The sequence below is a fragment of the Rutidosis leptorrhynchoides genome, chromosome 3, assembly GCF_046630445.1.
Source record: "Rutidosis leptorrhynchoides isolate AG116_Rl617_1_P2 chromosome 3, CSIRO_AGI_Rlap_v1, whole genome shotgun sequence".
Taxonomy (NCBI): Eukaryota; Viridiplantae; Streptophyta; class Magnoliopsida; order Asterales; family Asteraceae; genus Rutidosis; species Rutidosis leptorrhynchoides.
This window is the reverse complement of record NC_092335.1, coordinates 514274814-514283444: the sequence shown is the minus strand read 5'-3', so window position 1 is coordinate 514283444 and position 8631 is coordinate 514274814. Positions and strand designations below refer to the sequence as shown.

At 34.2% G+C, this 8631-nt stretch overlaps 1 non-coding gene across 1 annotated transcript; it reads left to right on the top strand.

Annotated features, from left to right (window-relative positions):
* Positions 1 to 7410: 7410 nt before the first annotated feature.
* On the top strand, positions 7411 to 7483 carry TRNAM-CAU (transfer RNA methionine (anticodon CAU)). The gene has a single exon. It is a non-coding gene; the product is annotated as a tRNA-Met (tRNA).
* The last annotated feature ends 1148 nt before the right edge of the window (positions 7484 to 8631 follow it).

Sequence of the window (8631 nt, the reverse complement as noted above, 5' to 3'; positions counted from 1 at the left end):
TGTCTGGAGGCGTATGTCCCACTTTAATGAATTTCACGCCAGTGGAAATCATACATACTTAGATATAGACAGAGCTGAACTCCGGGTGATTCATAGATTCTTAGCAAACACAATTACACAAAGGGGTAGGAATAAGGAGAAATTGACCGTAAACGATTTGTTCTACCTCAAGTGTATTAGAGACCCGAGGAGTTTCGTTAACATTCCCTATTGTGTTGGTTATTATCTCGCTAATGTAGTTTCGGGGATGAAATCGGGGAGTATTATAGGTGGTGGTATTTTCATTACTCTCATTGGAGAGTATTTAGGTGTAGATAAGCACCAAGGGGGTCCAATGAACGAAATAGAGGACGGAGGTGAAACTATAAGTTCAAACCTTTATCACGGTGCAAGGGTATTATTGATGAGACGTGGTCGGGTATATCGATACGAGGGACCTCAGCGACAGGTAGAGAGAGGTTCGGATGACGAGATGGAGGATGCGAACAACATTATAGGAGTTGTTCGGGAGACTGCTCTTGATTTAGGCGTTCGTATGGAGGATGAATACATGACGAACTATGATAGGCATATGCAGTACGAGGCATGGCAACGCCGGAATGACTACGAGCATTCCCGGCAACGAGAGCATGGCCGATGGGATTATCATCAGCGCCAAATAATAAGCCAGTTGCAGCCTGGCGAGATGTATTATCCGACCCGACCCGCATACTATCCCGCACATCAGCCAGAAATGAGACCACCCTATGATTCATATGATTATGACGCAGCATACCAGTTCACCTATAATCAGCCATGGAACCCGGACGCGAACATGAATTGGGATCCATATCCTAATTTTCCTCCTAACCCACCTCCTGATCAGTAGAGATAAGTTGGTAATTTTATTTTTATTTTAAACACTTAACATTTTATTACGTTTATGTAATGTTTGATATTCTTATTATTATTGTGTACTAATATTTTTCTTATAGTTTGAAAGTGGGATGCCAAAGTTCCATTTCAAATTGCATGTATGATTATATTTGTATTGTATGTATTCTCTTTTATGCACAAAACAGGGTAAAACAACGCGTTTTCAAAGACTGGCATTAAGTTCAGCAAAAGCAAGTAATTTTGACGACAATGATGCAAAATGTATGTGAAATAACAACAAGACGGAATGAACAAATGACGTGCACCATTTATCATTCAGCAAACAAACGCCAATATATTTGGAAACTTTGGTAAAAATTTAATCATTTTCACACTAATCACCCTCAATAATTTAAATTGTTACTGATTTCTTGCAAATGAGGGCATTGCAAGATCTTAAGTGTGGGAAGGGGTTAAATTCTTTCGGATTTTAAAATTTTAATATTAAACACTTGGTTACCATTAAAAATACTAGTAAAGCAGTAGTTGTATTAGAATCTAGTGCTCTCTGATAAAAAAGAACAGCCCTAGTCTTATATACTGACTACCCAATTCTAGTAAAATTTTTCAAAATTTTCAATTAAATGAATTCAAATCATGTTTATACATATTTATGAACGATAAAACTAGGTTTTAACACCGAAATTATTGTTACCTCGGAAAGGACATAAATTGAGAAACAAACTAAAATGTTAAAATTCATTTAAAATGGAATAGAGGACGATAAAAAGAAAAATAAAAAGCCAAGTGTGGGAAAATTTACCAAGTTATTTTAAACATATGCCACATATATTTGTAACAAATAACTGAAAATACTTTTGCTTTGGACTAAACTAAACTGTTTTACCCAATGAAAGAAAAGAAGAGATGGATCTACACGATGAATCAATTCCATCACTAAAAGGAAGTAAAGTCTTCCGAAAAAGACACGCGCTTCTTGATTTAGGTCATGAAGTTGTCGTCCAGACCAGCTGTAGGTTGACGAAAAATCTAGAAAAGTCATTTCTAAAATCAGCTGGAAATCCACGGACCTCAGCATCAAACAGGGTCGCCAAGTGGTCAGATTTATCCTAACCATGAGAAGGATTTATCTCGTACAATGGGGGGGCACCATGCAAATTAGCTGGATAAGACTAATGAATCAGATCCCCAGAAAGGATAATCTCCTTAAAGATTAAAAATCAGCTTTTAAGACTGATATTACTCAATCCTAGAGATTGACCTTAAAGATTGAGAATTCAAACTCATGGAATTCAATGATATCTAAACTCGAGCTTAAACGAGAAAATATTTTGATCAAAATTACAAACCGATTTGTTTTCTAAAAACCCTATTTTCAATGCGTTCATTACCATTGAACGTAAAATCCTAGGAATTCACCTGGAATTCATTAGGTCACCTGAACTAAATCGGGTGTCAACCGTAAGAACGGTAGTTGCATAGCATGGTCAAAGACAGGACCTTGTGCCAAACCGACAAATTATAAGGGTGAGCTTTACTATTGCTCCTACCAAGGATAGTAATTGCGTCCGACAAGTTATAAACCATAATCAAAAGCATGTCACGGGACATTGCCTTAACAGTTGCTTGTTCAACGCTTTCCTTTACAACCGGACGGTAGTTTGCCGAAAGGTAATATACGGAACAAGTAAACTGGACGTGTTGCTTTCCAAATACAAGGTTAGCAAGTGGGTGACACAAAACCGCAAGTTTTGAGCTAAAATTTTCAAATCTGAAACCCACCAAACCCACAAAAATATTTTGCAAACACCGGTAAAGGGTTATTCCGGAAAACTTATCTAGGGTAAAAACTAGATTTCGAAAGATCAAATGTTTTCATAAAGATCCAATTTCCTTAATGGATCTAAATTTTTATAGTCATGTGGGACTGTAAACCATATCGTTACTACCATTGTTTATACCGCCGTATAGAAATCACTGATGTACAAAGTGTGAAGAATAAAGAAGTGATTCTAGTATTTCAAGACAATATTGCTTGAGGACAAGCAATGCTCAAGTGTGGGAATATTTGATAATGCTAAAAACGAACATATATTTCATAGCATTATTCCTCAAGAAAGACAAGATTTTAGTTGGTATTGTTCGATTTACAAGCGATATTCGTTTAAATTTTAAAAAGAGAAGATAAAAGGCAGATTCGACAAATTGAAGACAAAAAGGTCCAAAGAGCTAAAAAGTACAAGATACAACTAAAAAGGTTCAAAATATTGATGAGGAACGTCTCAAAATGACAAGAGTACAAGTTGCGGAACGCAAAGTACGCGATTTAAAATAATACGCGAGAACGTCCGAAAATCCGGAACCGGGACCTGAGTCAAGAAGAAACGCCCGACGCAACGGACCAAAAATATCTAGTCTACTATGCACAAGAATATAATATAATATATATATAATTATATATAATTATATATTATATATATTATTATTATTATATTACGTCGGCAAGAAGAAAACAAAGTAGTTGGCTGAATCCAGGGTGGCCATGCGACTCGCATGGCCAGAAGCACAAAATCATGCGAGTCGCATGGTGTGAGATTGCTGGTCAGGTCCTATATAAAGCCAGTTTTCTGCCGAGTTTTATGCATCTTTTTCTCTTCCTCTTCATACGTAAATATATTTATATTTATAATTTATATTTTAATTTTAATTATAATTCTAATAATAAGGGTATGTTAGCGAATGTTGTAAGGGTGTAAGTCGAAATTCTGTCCGTGTAACGCTACGCTATTTTTAATCATTGTAAGTTATGTTCAACCTTTTTACATTAATGTCTCGTAGCTAAGTTATTATTATGCTTATTTAAAACGAAGTAATCATGATGTTGGGCTAATTACTAAAATTGGGTAATTGGGCTTTGTACCATAATTGGGGTTTGGATAAAAGAACGACACTTGTGGAAACTAGGCTATGGGCTATTAATGGGCTTTATATTTGTTTAACTAAATGAAAGTTTGTTAATGTTAATATAAAGATTTACAATTGGGCGTCCCTATAAATTACCATATACACTCGATCGGACACGATGGGCGGGGTATTTATATGTACGAATAATCGTTCATTTAACCGGACACGGGAATGGATTAATAGCCACTAGAATAATTAAAACAGGGGTGAATTTACATTCAAGGGTAATTGGTGTAATTGTTAACAAAGTAGTAAAACCTTGGTTTACACGCAGTCGATAACCTGGTGTATTCATTAAACAAAGTATTAAAACCTTGTTACAATTCGAATCCCCAATTAGTTGGAATATTTATCTTCGGGTATAATAATAATTTGACAAGGACACTTGCAATTTATATTTATGACTGATGGACTGTTATGGACAAAAACCAGACGGACATATTGAATAATCCAGGACAAAGGACAATTAACCCATGGGCATAAAACTAAAATCAACACGTCACACATCATGATTACGGAAGTTTAAATAAGCATAATTCTTTTATTTCATATTTTATTTCTTTTATTTTATATTTAATTGCACTTCTAATTATCGCACTTTTATTGTTATTTAATCGCACTTTTAATTATCGTACTTTTAATTATCGCAATTTAATTTTATCGCATTTTTATTATTCGCAATTTCATTATCGTTATTTACTTTACGCTTTAATTTAAAGTCTTGTATTTATTTTATATTTTACATTAGGTTTTAACTGCGACTAAAGTTTTAAAATCGACAAACCGGTCATTAAACGGTAAAAACCCCCCTTTATAATAATAATATTACTTATATATATATTTGTATTTTTATAAAATTAAACTAATATAGCGTTGAGCTTTGTTTAAAGATTTCCCTGTGGAACGAACCGGACTTACTAAAAACTACACTACTGTACGATTAGGTACACTGCCTATAAGTGTTGTAGCAAGGTTTAAGTATATCCATTCTATAAATAAATAAATATCTTGTGTAAAATTGTATCGTATTTAATAGTATTTTCTAGTAAAATATAAACTATTTTATATACACCTCGTTCGACATCAAAACATAAACATTAGCCACAAAGTATCACAAAGTGTGTTGATTTGAAAATAGAAACGTGTAGCAACAATGGAGGATTATGTAATGGTTTTAAATGGTGACGGTTTATGGTGATGTCCATGGTAGTAATTAAGGTGGTCGTGGTGTAGGTGTTTATGTTGGTACCCAAACACAGAAACAGAAATAGTTTAGACAACAGCATTATGGTGACTTGGTTCGATGAAGGTTGTGAAGTGATATGGGTGTTAGAAAGAAAATTAATACAAACATTATGGTTTTGGTGATAGTGGTGGTTAAGAGGGTGACCGGAGGTGGTGTAAGATGAGCCAAGGAAGATGACGGTTATGGTGATTTAAGATGGTGATCAAGGTGGTCGAATAATGATTGGAGCAGGTGGCTTGTGAGGTGAAGGTGGCGGATATGATTTGAGGGTGGTGATGGAGCTCGACAACTAGAGAAATAGGGAGGAGAAGAAGTAATATAAGTGATGAGTGTGTTTCTTCTATTACACACATGTATGTATATTACATTTATATATACAGAATGATTACTAGAATAGATACACAAGTTGGCAAAGATGGTGACAGGAAACAGAAAGCTAATTCACATATCTATTAATTACTCCGTAAAGTTTGAGATGTGAGGAGAATCAAACGAAAACAGTGATAATATACATAATTCAAGATTCACATTCATATTCATATTCATATTATAATTAAAAGGAAACAGTGAGAAATAGTTAAGCCATCAGATGTTTTGATTTATTCTACCGACAGTTTTCACGAACTAAAATTTCGTATCCCGTTGATAATTAGTGGCGGATAAAAGTCTTTCAGAAAAATCCCAAATTTTAAAATTAAATTCCTTTATTTATTTCAGTCATTATGGTACAAAATTTGATCATTAATTTATTAAATAAAAATTACATCATCTGTCCCTCTCAATTATGGGTAAAATATAAAAAGTCTTAAAATTTAATAACTAGATCCTAAATATATTTTTAGTAAGCCTAAAATTTATAGAACTCATTTTCGAATCACCGTTTATTTTTAAATCATATAAGTTGGAAATTTAACTTGTCTAAATAATCAATGAAAGTTAACGAGTGCTTTATCATTTACTTAACTAATTTAATATACATAAACATGTTTTAAATACACGATGCAAGTTATATATATATATATATATATATATATATATATATATATATAAATATATAGTTCTAACAATTTACATTTGTATATGTTCAAATTCATTCTTTAAAAGGTTTTACCTATATCATAAACGTTTTCAATAATATGAAACTAAATAATTATCTTATCAAAGACATGTGGCAATCATTGCATTGAAAGTTAAGCAGGAAACTCTACTAACATTTATCTGGTTCTCGTTAATTAACACTTTCGTTCTTTCATGTAAATCACTTTACCATTTTCCGAATATTGTTAAAAGAATAGATTTCTTAAATCATAGTGGATCTCATAACAGAGACTCGTAACCATACAATGTATATGATAAATCAATCATTTGATATTATCTTTTAATCTCGTCGATAACTATAATAAACTTATATTAAAACAAAATATGTTTATGTAAAGTATTATATATTTAATACTTTGTTAATGTTTTCAATTAATAAGTATATATTATATATACATATCTATATACACATAAATGTTCGTGAATCGTCAGGCATGGTCAAAGGGTAATTGATTACATGAATATAGATTTCAAAACTTTCGAGACTCAACATTACAGATTTTGCTTATCGTGTCGGAAACATATAAAGATTAAAGTTTAAATTTGATCGAAAATTTTTGGGTCATCACATTATACATATGTAAATAGTGGTAATATTTCTTGTTGGGTAGTTTCTTTTTATCGTTTGGTTGTTTTGTTGTAATCGTTGTACTTTTTCGTGGTTATTATATAAATTTTTGCTTCTCAAAAAATAATATATATATATATATATATATATATATATATATATATATATATATATATATATATATATATATATATATATATATATATATATATATATATATAGGATGAATTGCCGAGTAGATAGATCAGATCCGGACGCGGCTATTGCTCCGCGGCGATACGGACTCGACTCGCTCCTACCCACCTCGGGGCACCATAGCATGTCGGGAATAAGGGGGGACATACTGGACGTAACCACTCCCTTGGTTGGGGGCTGTGCCGCCCCACGTGATGCTAAGTAAGGATGCACCCCCTACCACTGTTAAATAGCGCCCTCTTCTCTTACTATAGTAAGCTGGCGGGCTTCTCCCAAGAGAATGCCTTCACTCCACTCCGCCTTCAGACGCCTATGGAGAACTAAGGTACCTTTAGGAGCCGAAGGCGGGGGGGACTCGAAAACAACAAACGCCACTATTTAACTCAACTGTTTAGGCAAAACTCCACGCACAACTCGCATTGAAGACGCTCCCCTCGTTCGTAAGCACAATGGGAATGGATGAAGCGGGGTGGAGGAATGGTCAACTCATCAGGCTCATGATCTGAAGACTACAGGTTCGAATCCTGTCCCCGCCTAATCACTTGAGATCTTTTTTTGGGTGGTAAAAGTTGTGTTGGATTCCTTGTCCGACCATCCTATCCTCACAGCCTTCTAGCTCTTACCCTTTTGCCTTTCGAATATCCCTTCCTACTTCTTCATCATAGCTCTCCAACTGACTGTCTTACTCCAGCTTTCATTTCAGTTACTGATTCGCCTATCCTCTCCCTTCCGGTCGAGCTAGTTTTGATTCCTCTATCTAGGCCTTACTCAGAAGTTGCGTTACTACTTCATGTCCTTCACAGTTCATATTGTGACAAGATGTGACCCAATCAAACACTTAATGTCTCGAGCTATACTCATAACTCATAGGGAGAGCTGCTCGGCGGTTCCTCACTCTAGCAAGCTATGACATGTCAATGGACCAAGAAACCTGTCCTTTGCTGAAAGCTCATAGGGTAAGAAGAATTGAAAGGTAGGTTTCCCTTTTTCTCCACTCTTATTTCTTCCTTTCTTATTCTCCTGTTGGAAGTACCTAATCTGCTTTTTTAAATCTTTCCTTTCTTATACAAGATTCTAAGGTCCTTCCCCTGTATATAAGTCTGTGCAATTTTTCCCCTTATCTTCTGGCCGACGCTCCCCTTACTGGTATCAGTGCAAGGGCAATTTAATCGCGTCTATCACTGAAGGATGGAACAAGATGATGAAGAAGGCGGTATGGAGGAAAATATGGGAAGAGAACAAGGAGATCTCTGAAAAAGAGACGAGGGAGGCAAAGAAGTAGTAGAAATGTTGAATAGGATACAACCCGCTCTTGGACTTAAGACTATGCGCGTCGCGTGCTCGATCTAGCAATCTTGGACAATTCTTTTGATGAACTGTCACAATATATATATATATATATATATATATATATATATATATATATATATATATATATATATATATATATATATATATTTAATCAAGAGGGAAGCACTTTTTTGGGGGGAAGTATTTTTTTTCGTATTTTTGAAATTTTTTTTCAGGCATCAAGATCACATGAAAATATGAAAATTTAAAAAAGACAACTTTGTGATGAATGTTATTATTTTGGCGGTAAAACGCTCAAAGAAAAAAATGAAAACATTCAATGCATTGAATGTCTTTATTCTGAGTTTTTTTTAATGGGTTAGAAATTAGGGTT